General features: G+C 44.5%; 1 long non-coding RNA gene across 1 annotated transcript in view; it reads right to left on the bottom strand.

Annotated features, from left to right (window-relative positions):
• Window positions 1-5,181: 5,181 nt before the first annotated feature.
• The window catches only part of LOC126488605 (uncharacterized), a 12,733-nt gene continuing 3,286 nt past the window's right edge, over window positions 5,182-14,628 (bottom strand). Inside the window, exons 2-3 of the long non-coding RNA XR_007588757.1 lie at window positions 8,719-8,787; window positions 5,182-5,853 (exon numbers count right to left, since the gene is read on the bottom strand). This is a non-coding gene — a long non-coding RNA (uncharacterized lncRNA). The remainder of the gene's footprint in view (window positions 5,854-8,718; window positions 8,788-14,628) is intronic.

Raw genomic sequence — 14,628 nt, 5'->3', positions numbered from 1 at the left:
GCTATTATACAGGGTGACTCTAGTGGGAGTCTCCAGGTAGATTCAAGATTGGCCCCAGTCACCAGAAAGCCCACACATGTGACCAGAAGGTTGAAATTTCAGCTTTCACTGACCAGAGGGAGGCTGGAGACGGAAGCCAATCACCAGTGGCCAAAGATTTGATTAATTGTGTACATGCAATAAAACTTGGCATAAGCCATTTTGCTAGGGGGTTCTGAGAGCTTCTAGGATGGTAACACTGATGTCCTGGGCAGATGTTATTCCTAAAGACAGCATAAAAACTTTGTAGTCACCTTGCCCTGTGCAATCCTGGATTTAGCTGTTCCTTTTTGGTGTTTTATAAACTTAGAAGAATACACTATCTTAATTAAAGTATTTTTTAAAATATTTATTTATTCATTATGTATACAATGTTCTGTCTGTGTGTATGCCTGCAGGCCAGAAGAGGGCACCAGACCTCATTACAGATGGTTGTGAGCCACCATGTGGTTGCTGGGAATTGAAATCAGGACCTTTGGAAGAGCAGGCAATGCTCTTAACCACTGAGCCATCTCTCCAGCCCCCTTAATTAAAGTATTTTCTGAAGGCCTTTAATGTGTTCTAGAAAACCTAGCAAAAGCAAGGGGAACTCACGGGAACTCCTGAATCTGCACCCAAGTAGTACCTGAGTAGCATAGAGACAGGATGTTTTTACGATTGACATCTGAAGTGGGGAAGGTCTTGTGGGGCTGAACCCTTATCCTGCGGGGTCTCTTCTAATTCTGGGAAGTTAGTGTCAAAACCAAAATAGAATTATGGGACATCCAGTTGGTGTGATAAAGTTAGCAAATTAGTTTTGGAAAGAGATATTTGTTGTTGGGAAAGATACCATACAGGTGGTGTCAGAGAAAACTACTTATGGATATATATGTTACCTAAGGTTAGGGCCCAGTTTCCCTCAGCTGGCCAGATGATACAGCCACATTAAAGCATCTGTCACGCCTGTGTTGTCTACGAGGCTGAGAGCTGGGGAGTGTGAGGCGTGTCTTAAAGAGTGTACATTCACTTTCTGCGGTCGATCCATTCTCCAGACCTGAGACAGGCAGAAAGAGGTGACTGACCCTCTCTCCCTCCCTCCTTCCCTTTTCCCTCCCTCCTTTCCCTCTCTTCTTTTCTTTCTTTTTGTTCAAAGATCTATCAAGCAAAGTTTATTGAGAAGTAAAGAACTAGCTCCTTACAGTCAGGAGGGGACTTCAAAATAGAATTGCCCAAGAAGAGATTTTTAAAAAAAGAATACATAATTAGGTATGCAGAAATCACAACAAAGCTGCATGGTGGCGCACACCTTTAATCCCAGCATTTGGGATAAATCTACATAAGCATGTAGATATCTGTGAGTTCGAGGCCAACCTGGTCTACAGAGCAAGTTCCAGGACAGGCTCCAAAGCTACGGAGAAACCCTGTGTCAAACAAGCAAACAAACAAACAAACAAACAAGCCCCACTTGATACTATTGATACTATAAAGCCTATGACCTGCTATCTCGCTATGTAAATTTTTCTTTGAGGATGTCTACACTTTGATTTCATCTCTCTTAAGAGAAAAAAAAATCTCACCAATCCTTTCCTGTATTGTGTAGACATCGCTGACCTGGTACACTGAGAAGTGCTTGGGTGACCCGCGCTAGCTCCACTATTGACAGAAATAACTGCACCCATGCAAATGTACCCCACTCAACTGGCAATAAATGTTCCTGCCCAAATTCTCTTAGATAAACTCCCAGTGGCTCTCTCACACCAGCTGAGCCACGTGAGGATTGTGAAAGAGGGAAGGTCTGAGTGGAAAGAGATAAAAGTCACAGCTACAGTCAAAATATTTCATCTTACCTGAGCATGTGACTGGATGTACCCTTAGAAGAGGTGCATAAAACTGAAGGGCCTTGAAGATCAAACCTTATAGACTGTCTTAGGTTCCTATTGCTGTGAAGAGACACCACGACCATGGCAACTCTTCTAAAGCAAAACATTTAATTGGCGCTGGGCTCACAGTTCAGAGGTTTAGTTCACCATCGTCATGGTGGGAAGCATGGTGGCATGCCAGCAGACTTGGTGCTGGAGAGGATGCTGAGAGTTCTACATCTGGATCAGCAGGCAGCAGGAAGAGAGAGTGACCCTGGGTCTGGCTTCGGCATCTGAAATCTCAAAGCCTGCCCCCAGTGATACACTTCCTTCAACAAGGCCACACCTCTTGATAATGCCACTCCCTATGAGCCTTTCAGGGCAATTTTCACTCAAACCGCCGCACAGACTTCCCACCAAAGTTTCCTCTGCCAAGCACAGGGTCAAGGGCAAAACAGGTCCTTAGAAGCTTGAAACTGTACAAAGACTAATTCATCTGTATGCAAGCCCGTTGGGAGCGGGATGGGGAGGGCAGTAACGTCGGTAGAGGTGGGAAGGAGTGACTGCGTTGAATCAATTATTGTACGTCAGGGATTGTCTGTGTGCTTTCATTATAAAATGTGTTCTGATGCAGGAAGGGAAATAACAGGTTCCTCCATTTAGAAACAGTTGAGTGACTAAATTTTAACAGCCCTGAAAACAGCTTTTACAGCACGTAACTCATAGTCTCTCCTTGCTGCCTAGAAGCTAGCAAATCCCATGGGCAATAAGGGGGCCTACCTCCTGCCTTCTGGCCTCATTTAGGACATCCTCACAGACACTTAGTGTCAGGGTCCGGATGAGCGTCACGGTCATTTGAGACTCTGTTTAACAACTCGGATGTGATGAGGCCTTTCTTATCTCCAGATCAGAGCTGAAGTTCTTAGGTTCATCCAATAAAGGTGTGAAAGGGGGCTTTAAAAATGTAGTTGACACTCGCCATCGGGAGGATGCCTGCACAGATCGTTCCAGGAGAACTTCTGATACCAAAAGGGATTGGCGTTTCCAGAGTCGGAAAGATGAACCTTAGATTGCATGTGAGGACACACTCTGCCCCAGTAGTTTAGATCACGGATGGCCTACCTGGAAAAGAAAACAAACGCTGTTTGGTTTACCTTTTCTCTTCCGGTCTACAGGCTCTGATGTGTCAGCCCAGCTCGACACAGGCGTTAGGAGTGGGTGGCATAGTTTGCTGATAAGAAAGTCTAAAGGCTTAGGAACCAAAGCTAATATAAAGATACATAAAAGATGAGGGGTCATGGGTAGGAGCATTAGCAACCTGCACAAGACAGAGGTCAATTCTTTAGGGTGTACTAGGTAGCGTCTTCAAATTGAGTAGTTCTTCCTGATCGTTTCAAAGTCCCACATGGGAAGTATTTATTCTCTCTCTCTCTCTCTCTCTCTCTCTCTCTCTCTCTCTCTCTCTCTCACACACACACACACACAAAACTACTACTATTACTACATATATGAGACAAGGCTTCACATAGTTCAGGTTATTCTTAACCTTTCAATGTAGCTGACCTTGAATTCAGGTTTCTCCTGTCTCCACCTCCAAAGGGTCAGAATCACTGGCACACACCACTATGCAGGGTTTATGAGATGCTGAGTTTCAGGCCCAGGGTCTCAAGCACACTAAGAAAGCACCCTACCACTTGAGCGGCAACCACAGCTGCAACATGACTGTCCCTGGGATAGCTTAGCTTCTGAACCCCCCTTCTTGCGATTGGAGGATCCCATTTTCTGAGTCTTTCTGAAGACAGTGCCTGCTATTTAAAATGCCACTTTAGAGGCACAAAATGCCAGGCCTTTGTTTCCCAGTTCTCCTAGTGGAAACTGGTAAGTTCTAAAATATGGGCTAGGCGAAGCCATTTAGGGATACCTGCCTTGGACTTGGGGTCAGGGACACAGACATAGGCACTGCTGAGCACCCCCCCCCACCCTACATACACACACATACACGCACCCCAGCCAAAGTCAGCCAGTTCAGTTCTGTGGTGTGAAACTCATGACCAAATTGTAGGTTCTGACATGGTGGTCGCAAGCAAAAGTCTATTTTTTTTAAATTTATTTATTACGTATACAGTGTTCTAGGCACCAGATCTCATTATAGATGGGTGTGAGCCTTCATGTGGTTGCTGGGAATTGAACTCAGGACCTTCAGAACAGCAGTCAGTTCTTTTAACCTCTGAGCCATCTCTCCAGCCTGCAAAAGTCTATTTTAGAGAGCTTGCAGGACAGTAAGAAATTTATGTAGTTCTCTCAAGTATTTAAACGTGAATTTATGCCGCATTTTCTGCTTTAGAACTATGTTGGCAGCTGTTTTGATCACTGATAAAAAACTCATAATATCTTGAAATAACTAGGGAGTGTATCCTATTTTAGCGTACAGGATGCTGAGGCCCAGAGCCCAGAGCCTAAGTGTCCTGCTGAAGCAGCAAAACCCATTCAAAGGCAATGCTAGAAATGAGGACCTACAGCCGTGTGACCTCATGCTCCCATTCATACATGCCCACAGTGTAACCACGGGAAGTCCCCAGAGAAAGCCGGCTCACCAGGACATCACCTCCAAAAGGACCAGACAGGAACACCCAGCATTAATGCCACCTGACGCGGCCGTCCGCTGTGTCAAGGAAGCCGCCAACCTCCAACTGAAGACCAGGACTTTGGAGTCTGACAGCTCTTTTGCCTTTTCCCTTCTACAAGCCAGCTTAGACTATAACCAGCTGCAGAGGCCAATCACAAGACAAATAGTTACTGGCTTTTTTCTAAGAATGGACGCCTTCTTGTGAGAGGGGAAGATTGAAATTGAAATATATTGCATGAAAAAAAAGAATTTTTTGGTTTTGGTTTTGATTTTTTTTTTCGAGACAGGGTTTCTCTGTGTAGTCCTGGCTGGCCTGGGACTCACTGTGTAGACCAGGTTGTTCTAATACTCAAGAGATTGCCTGCATCTGCCTCCTGAGTGCTGGAATTAAAGGCATGCACCACCATAACCTGGCTCATACGAAGCATCTTTAAGAAATATATTTTAAAAGAATAATTCCTGGCTGTACTCTTAGCACCCTGGAACTGAAGCATAAGGGTTGCTAATAGCTTAAGGCTACTTCAGGATACATGAGTTCAAGGGTACTTGGATTACCGAGTGGGACCCTATCTCAAAAACAAACAAACAAACAAACCACAAAAGACTTACTTTTTTTAAAATATTTATTTAGCTATTATGTATACAATATTCTGTCTGTGTGTATTCCTACAGGCCAGAGGAGGGCACCAGACCCCATTACAGATGGTTGTGAGCCACCATGTGGTTGCTGGGAATTGAACTCAGGACCTTTGGAAGAGCAGGCAATGCTTTTAACCACTGAACCATCTCTCCAGCCCCCACAAAAGACTTACAACTTGCCAGACTTGCTGTGGCACTGAGACTAGTAGTATTCAGGAGGCTGAGACAGGAGGATTTGAGGCTGGGTGTAAGGCTGGCTTGGCTTTATACTTGGGCCCTTGCCAAGAAAGAAAGCGTGGGACACAGTGGCGAACACCTTTGATCCTAGCACTGGAGAGGCAGAGGCAGGCAGATCTCTGAATTCGAAACCAGGCTGGTCTGCAGAGCGAGTTCCAGAACAGCAAGGATTACCTAGAGAGATCCTGTTTTAAAAGAAGGGGTGGGGGAAGGAGGAAGGGAGGGACGGAGGCAGGGAGGGAGGGAAACTTATGTCAGGTCATCTTAAGGGAGGTTACTTACAGCTAAAGCACAGTCAAGGAAATAGTAATCAGGGAAGCTTTCTGGTAAAATCCCCCAGGACAACGCCACACCGAATAACACACTGAAGACAAACGCGCTCTCCAGAATCCACCCTCGCAGCGGCAGAAGGTTGCGGCTTCAGGTACAGACTTAACTCTGAAACTGGAACAATCACCGCTCCCAGGATATCAGCTGCAAAACAGTAATGTGCACTTAATGAGAATTTCAAGGAATGCTCCTTCATTTGGTAGAGGCGCTGTCTATAGGCAACGACTGCAGTTACTGCGGGCAAACGCTGGGAGTTCAGCTGTTGTGTTAAAAATAAAAGGTCGGGTTTCAGCTCAGAGCTCCTCCCAGACCGATCACATTCCCGGAGACAGATAACACATGCTTTAGTCCCAGTCTCCTTCTGGGTACCCTGTTTTCATTCCATTCTTTCTCTTCTTTTTTTAAAATCTAGATTCAGATTTTGTTGTTATTTATTTTGTTTTGTTTCATGAGACAGGATCTTGCTATGTAGCCCAGGCTGGCTTGGAACTAAATAGCCTGAAACAGCCTCGAATTCGAGGTCCTCCTGCCTCGACCTCCCGAGTGCTGGGATTACAGGCATGAGCTATCACAGTGGGACTTGGATTTAGCTTACATGTCTGTTTGCTGGTTTTTATGCTGCTCCTCAAGATACAGACAGTACCCTTCTGACTGAACTCAGAGCAGAAGGGAAACACTGGTTGTGGGGGGCCGCACAGGCCAAGACTGACAAAACTCAGCAAACGGAACAGTTTGCTTCCTTCTCTACAACAGACTTAAAATCAGACTCAGACTCTCGGAATTACCACGGGGTTTTCAGGGGGCTCCCATTATGCCGAACACCTTAAATGGCCGCAGGACATTTGCTGAATTAATGACAGACACTTATCTATTACCTGCTGGGGTGAGATTCAGGTTTCCTCTTTGGTCCCTTCTTTGTGGTGGGATCCCCCATTACCTTTTAACCGTTCCAGGCTCCTCCTGGCTGTGACTGCTCTCTGTCAGTATTTAGGATGATCTTCTGAGGAGGAATGCTCCTCTGGTGGGATTGCTTAATGTTTTCCTCATGATTCAACTGGGGCTATGGGCGAGGGGCAGGAGCTTCCCCCTCCCCCCAAACAGAGTACCATTCTCATCAAATTGTGTCTCGGGGCTCATGCTACAGCCACCACACACATTCGCGGAAGTCACTTTCCCTTTCCCCTCACATCTCAGGGATCATCTCCCAGGTCTCCGTGTAGTCTTGATTTTCTTTCTTTTTCAACGAGTTATCGTATTTTTCAAAGTGAAACTGGAGATCAAATATTCAGGAGCAGACAGGGTCTTTAGTGCTAGTGGGACTTCAGGTCCAGAATTCCTTCCTATCTAAGCCTTCTCATCGCTCCCTTGGCCAATAGAATCACCTTCCACTTGTGAGACTCTTCTCATGCCAGAATACAAACCAGGTGACGACCATCAGTAAGAGACAAGAGGAATCACCAAGTGTGTCACTCACATTGTCCAGGACGTTTTTAGAGAGCTTGAGCCTAGCTAAATATAGCTGCAATTCATTTCTGTTGCTAAGCATTGCGTTTTTATTAGACAGGGTGCTTGGTTTGAAAAGGCAGGGTCCGGCTCTCGGAGCGAAGTGTTTGGATGAAAAGACTGGCGATGTTGCCAGTTGGTCAGGTTGAGCCCCGATAGGCGAGGCGTCCTCCCCGAGCCTCCCCCCCCCCCCCGTGAAGCAATGGAGAAACCTGCTTTCTGGGATAGCCCGCTTTGTCACTGTCTGGGCGTCTCGGGAGCACATCGTTTCTGTCAGCCGCGGCAGAGCTGAGCTATGACTGTGATTGCTCGGCTGTGTCTGTCTACAGCCATGTGCTGCCGGCGACAGCGAAACAAATAGCCCAGTCGGAAGAGCAAGGGCGATTTGCGGGAGAGAGAAGAAAAAATTAGACAAAATCCTTCTTCAGGAGGAGACTCTAACACTAAATCAGAGAGCCTGCTGCAGACTCTGGGTGCTGGAGGCTGTGGCAGGTAATACAGGCAAGTTTATGTAGGGAATTCTTCTCTGGCAGCTGAAGGAAAGCAGAAAGGCCGTCTCGTCTTTCCGAAGCTTACGAGTATGCGTCTTACGAAACAGGCCCGGACGAAACGTGTCAGGTTTCTTATTCCCCAATAAGACACCAAAAATGGGTCACTCAGAGAGAAAAGGCATATCTGTGTAGACATTGGATAGAGGAACCCACCGTTTATTATTGTATGGCCCACAGTTAAGCATAATTTTTATGGAGTTGGACTTTTTGAGATGTCTATGCAACTCGCATTGCAGGGCTCATAATAAAATGTAGGGGCGCAGGCAGACCCATTTGTCTACGTTCTGTTTGAGGCTGTGTTCATGCTACAGAGGCAGGACGAGTTACAACAAAGCCTAAAATGTCTCGTTTGGTTCAATATTATAGCCAGGGTGGCTTAAGAAACAAATGTGTTTTCTCACAGTTCTGAAAACAGGAAGCCCAAGATCCATGCGCATGTGAGAGTTCTTTCTTTGACTGTGGATGACTGTGCTTCCCTGCTGTGTTCTAACGTGGCAGAAGGATACAGCGAGCTCTCTGATACCTCGTAACTCATAAGGGCTCTAACTCCATCGTGAGGACCCAACTTCCTGACTTCATCTAACCCAGCTCCTCCCCAAAGGGTCTGTCTCCAATGACCACGGCCATGAAGGCTATGATGTTGACTTTTTAAGTTTGGAGGGGAATACAATTTAATTCCTAGTGGCTTACTATGCCTTTCCAGAAAAGGATGACCCATCTTTGTTCATAAGGAGACACGACACAAGGACTCTTTAAGACAGTGGTTCTCAACCTGTAGGTCATGATCCCTTTGAAGGTCAAATGACCCTTTCACAGGGCTCATAAGACCATCAGAAAACACAGATATTTACATTATAATTTATAACAGTAACAAAATTAGAGCTATGGAGTAGCAATAAAAATAATTTTACAGTTGGGAGTCACCACAGCATGAGGAACTGTATTAAAGGCTTACAGGGTTAGGAAGGTTGAGAACCAGCGTTCTACGAAGATAGTGTCTTGTTGCTTGGTCCCACTTAACAAACTGTAAAAAACAGAATGCAAAACGCTCAGCATTTCCTAGTTATTATATAACTGCATTCTAGAAAAAAGCTGAAAATTTTGGGTTGTCATGTGAAAATATTCAGAACCTAGTGAATTAAAATTCATGATATTATATACCTAAAAATAAAAAACCTACAAGGATGAAACAGTTGATGGTGTTAAAACACACAAACACAAACACACACACAGGTACAGGTATTATTGATAAGGATATTAAAACAACTATTGTCATTATGTTCAAGATACTTAAAAAGTTTATAGGCAGAAATATATGTTAAATCAAATTTCCAAAGATTAAGAATTTTAAAATCTGAGAAGAAAATTATAGTAATGGGATTCATGGCAAAATATTTGTGAATCTGAAGCCAAAGCAATAGAAGAGCATCCAAGGCTAGGAATGGAAAACTTCCACATGAAAATGAAAGCTCGCCTGTGAACCGGATGACCCCTCAGGAACCAATAAACATGCCACCCATGTCCTACAGGTGCGGGGAAGGACACACAAACCAGTTGGAGAAGTTGAAAATCTTCAGCTTTGTCAAGAACCATAAACAAATGGGTGGGAGAAACTCAATGAGTCGTAAGCACAAAAACTTCATGAAGAAAACCCCATAAAATCATATCCCAATCAAACACCAGCCTGAATATCATCGACGAAGACAGAAATATTTAAAAAGCAGCCAGGCAAACAGACAAATGCTCAGAAGAACACAGAGAGGGGCTGTCATAGATTTCTCCTGAGAAATAATACAAGGCCAAGACGGGAGAGCAGCATCTTTAGGCTGCTGAAAGACAAATTCTGTCATCTAGGTGTTCAGCCCAGTGAGAACATCTCCCCAGGATGGAGGTGAATCACAGGCATTTTCTGATGCATAGAAGCTGGGAAAATACATCACTAGCAGACCAAACACACAAGAAGCATGAAGGGAAAATTTTGGACAGAAGGAAAAGAACACCAGGTGGAAATATGGATATGGACAAAAAATGGAGCCTGGCAAAAGGGGAGACTGTGGGGAAATATGTAAGGCTGTTTTTCTTAAAACCTGAATAGCTTTATAACTTTAAAAGATAATTGATGGCTTAAACAAAAATAACAATGATTTGTGTGTGTAGATGCGTAAGTAAAACACTGGAAACAATAGCATACGTGTCAGGAGGAAGAAATGGAGGACCTCCTTACCAGAATCTTTTAGCATGTGACTGGGTGTAGCCTAGGTAAATATAATTTTTATATTTATGTGTAAAGATGTATAATTATGATTTTATACATATTACAAGCCCTCAAACACCCACTAAAATAGCAGCATTACAGGTAGTAAGTTTATGGTAAAGGAAGTAAAATAGAATCATAAAATACATTCATCCAATTACAAAATGACATCATAAGTAATGAATCAACAGCAGATGAGGGGAAATCAAGAACATCTACGTCAAATGGAATCTGGGCATAGTGGTTTATAGCTATAATCCTAGCTTTGGGAATCTGAGGCAGGAGGATTAACACAAGTGAGAGGTCAATCTGGGCTACATAATGAGTTCCAAAATGGCCTAGGCTGTCATATAAAACTGTAGCACAAATAATAAAAACCCAGAGACAGATATTGGGTTCAGGCTGAAGATCAAAAAAAGCAAAGCAGCCAACACTGGAGAGACCTTTTACCTCTACCAAATTATCAGACCAAAGGGATAAGATCCTGTCTTCACGAATCCTCAGACTCCTCCCTCCAGTGAGTTCCTGTCTCTTCCCCATTTTATTCCTCTCTCTGCCCAGCCATATCGCTCCTGTCTCCACCTCCCCAGTGCTGGGATTAAAGGTGTGTGACACCATTGCCTGGCCTCTAGTTGCTTAGTTTTGCATCCTGATCTTTAGATAAGCTTTATTGATTAGAATACAAATAAAGTATCACTACATAAAACCCTCTTTAAAACAAGACAAAATGAATATACAGGTCAAATAGAAAACAAACAGCAATATGGCTAATTTGCACCTAACCTATGAAATATAAATGGACTAAACATTGTGATTAAAAGACAGAGATTAGCTGGTCCTGGTGACCCCTGCCTGTAATTTCAACACTCGGGTTTATAAAGGAAGATTGAGAGTTCAAGGCCAGTTTGGGGCATATACTAGTAAGTTTTAGCAGTCAATTTGACACAACCTAGAATTACTTGAGGAAAGAGTCTTACTGGGGGATTGTCTTGACCGGATTGGCCTGTGGGCATGTCTATGGGAGATTATCTTGATAGTCATTTGAAGTGGGCAGGCTGGACCCAGAACTGTGTAAGAGTGAAGAAAGTTAGCTGAGAACGAGTGGCAGCAGGCAAGCCACACGATGCTTTTCTTTCTCTGCACTCTTGACTGCAGATGTGGTGTGACCAGCCAGTTTAAACTCCTGCCTTGGGGATGTCACTACAATTCTGGACCTGGAATTCTAAGTCATATAAACTACTTCTACAGCTAAATTGCACTTAGTAGGTATTATGGTTTAAGTAAAAACAAATTTATTTAGATAGTTTTATTGAATAATCATTCAGAAATGAAAACCCAAAGACCTAGGGAAAGCTTCTATAAAAAGGAACAAATTAAGCCTGGTGCACGGTGCACACTTGCAATCCCAGCACTTGGTGGGCGATGCACACTTGCAATCCCGGCACTTGGGAGGTGGAAGCAGGAGTATCATAATTTCAAGGCCAGCCTGGGCTATGTGGCTACGTAGCAAGACCTTGTTGTATCCACAACTCCCTTGAAAAAAAAAAAAAAAAGAGGAAAATAAGCTTATGTGATGGGCAGTGGTGGTGCACTTTTGACACCAGCACTCGGGAGACAGAGGCAGGAGGATCTCTGTGAGTTTGAGGCCAGCTGGGTCTACAGAGTGAGTTCCAGGACAGTCAAAGCTACACAGAGAAACCCTGTCACGAACCCCACCCCCAAAAGAGTATGTGCAATAGGAATTCATTTATATTACAGTCTAGAAAGTGAAAATTAATCTGTAGTGGCAGAAAATATATTAGTGATTTCCGGTAGATGGGAGATGGGGAGACACAGTGGGAAAAGATTACTGTAAGAGTAAGAGGAACCTATGGGAGTAGATGTTTCCGCTCTCTTGATTGAGGTGATGATGCTATAATTACATTCTCATGTCAAAACAGATCAAACAAAAACATTTCAAGTATATATTATTTATTGTATATCAATTACCCTATAATAAACTTGTCAATCATGGCTGCTGTTCCGAAGAATCTAGCTTTACCTACACTGAGTCTTCCGGTCCTCGGAGTCTTTTCCATCTGATATTCTTTAGTCCTGAGAATGGTTTGACCCAGGAACCGGCAGGGGAGTCTATTTATTTATTTGTTGATTTCTTTATTCATTTATTTTGGTAGTTTGGGAGAAGAGATAAAGGCCTGCTCTCTTACAAGTCTTTGCAAAAATGCAGGGTGATGAGCTGCAGATGAGTCAGGGTGCTGAGCTGTCATATTCTCCCAGGCCTTTGGGGCTTTCCAGCTGGTTTCCAGCTAGGGCAGGTTTCTCCATTTTACTTTATAGAAACCTAAAGGGTGAGAGCGTGATTTCTAAACGGAGCAGGGCCCTTGCAGATGTCCTTGTCTCTTGGCACGCGTGTAAAGCCTGTCTTCTGAGAGAGGACAAAGAGATTATGTGCCTTGCTTAAGAACAATAAGCAATGCCACAGCCTGTTAATTCCACGGCTTCCCAGGAGAAGAAAGAACTTTCACAATGAGATGTCAGGGGGTCTCCCCATGACAACCTCCCTCTGTATTTAAGCCGGTGCACACTCCACCTCTTAGGGTACCCTGCCTTATCTCTAATTGTGGGATGGAAGGTTTTGTCTTAATAAAAGAATCTCAGGCATGGCAAGAATGGAAAGTATTTTGGTAGGACAGGGTGGGGGTGGAGTGAAGTCACATGATTGCATACTTCAGTAGTGTAGGGAAAAACCTAACTACTGCTAGCCAGTATGCTCCAGAAGCTGTTTGCTTTCCAGCGGCATTTGCAGTCTAGTGCAAGTAAATTCTAGGCGAACTACCTAAGGACCCCGAACAGGCAGTGGGTCAACTTTAATGGCCTTTTCTCTGTTTCCCCGTGTTTATAGTTTTGTGAGCTTGTGTTTGCAAATAGAGCAGTTCCTCTATTTCCTTGTTTCCATGGTAGAAGGTTCAGCTGCATCCCCCGGCTCCACAGCCATTCCAACAGGCCACATAGAGGCTGTGCCATAATGTGGTGTGAGTTCCCACTCAACAAACTTCTTTGCTTTTTATCAAATCTGGCCATTGTATGAATTGGTGTTTCTCCTCAATGTGGCAAAAATACCCAACAGAAACAACTGAAGGGGAAGCAAAAAGACTTCTTTTTAGCTCATTTCTGTTCCCCATGGAAGAAAAGGAAGGTTGGAGTGGCTGCATCATCCACAGTGATGGGATGTGACAATGGAAGAGGAAGCAGAGGAAACATGGACCAGAGTGACCTATGCCCATCAGATAGGTCTCATGGCCCAAAGGTGATTTCCCCACATGTGGGTCTGTGGGAGACCTTTCTGACTCAGACATAAAAGCTGTCTTTCGGGTCTTCTGCACACTGGAAGGGGGAGACCCCTTACATGGAGTGAGTTGTTCAGGAGAGCTGTCCATATTGCTGACCTGAAACCTGGAAGCAGACTTTGGCTTCAGTCCTCTGGACACCTGGGAGAAGCTGGACAGTGAATGGGGAAAAAAAAAAAAAATCCTCTGGTAAGGTTTTCTCTCCTCAGAAAGGACACTTTGGAGAACATGGTGTGTGATTTCTCCTTGGTCTTAATAATAAAGACCTGGAGTCAGATATTAGGGGGTGAAAGCTGAAAGATCAGAGAAGCAGAGCTCACAAGCGCTTTCGTTACCGTCTTAATTACTGATGTTAAACTCTGAGATCACACACTAGACTTCACAGAACAATATGTGTGCCTGACGTATAAAATGGCAATGAAAGGGTTAGAGAGGTGACAGTGTCCGAGACCCCTTGTCCAAGGCAAGATTGGCACCCTGAAGAACACAGCAGGTGATTAGAAAAGGTATTGATGAGGCCGATCTGAAAGGCGAAGCAGAACCCTCATGGTTCAAAGCACAGGGCTGGGTCTGGACGAAGCCAGGTTTGACTAGGTCACATCCAGCAACAGAGTCAGAGCCTGAGCCCCATGACAGAATCCAGCTCAGGAACTGGTTCCCTGTAGAATCGTGTATGTCCTGGAATGTTTGATGATTGGATAGTACTGTGCCCATCTGGGAGTGTCCTTCTGGGGAGGGGGTTGCATCCACTGTTGGTCTGATATGTTTGATCACTTCACAGTCCTGGCTTTTCGTCTACATATTTTTACAACTGTAATGACTATTTTGCCTAAGGGTCTGTCTGTGTACCACTTGCATGCCTGGTCTCCTTGGAGGCTGGAAGAGGGGTCTGATACGCTTGCAACTGAAGCTGCAGACACTTGTGAGCTGTCATGTGGGCGCTGGGAATTACACTCCGGTCTGCTACAAGAGCAGTCGGTGCTCTTAACAACGGAAACCATCTCTCCAGCCCTGAAGGCGTAAGTCACAAACAATCCCACACCAGTTTGGAATTATGCTTAATAGAATGGTTATTTATTTAAGGGGGAAAAACTTACAGATCACCGTCCCAGACAACAGCCCTCTGTGCAACCAGGAAGGGAGTCTAGTCACTGGAGGAGCTGGAAACCAGAGAGGGCAGTGGCAGCTTTTTTAAAGAGCGAGAGACCACGCCCCTAATGGGATGGTATCTCAGCAGCTATTGGCTGAAGGAGCGGAAGGAGCA

Source organism: Alexandromys fortis, unplaced genomic scaffold (assembly GCF_014885135.2).
Source record: "Alexandromys fortis isolate MF-2015 unplaced genomic scaffold, M_Fortis_MF-2015_v1.1 scaffold_8_9099976_23576923, whole genome shotgun sequence".
NCBI classification, from domain to species: Eukaryota; Metazoa; Chordata; class Mammalia; order Rodentia; family Cricetidae; genus Alexandromys; species Alexandromys fortis.
Note: the sequence above shows the minus strand (reverse complement) of the source record. Positions and strands in the feature narration are given on the sequence as shown.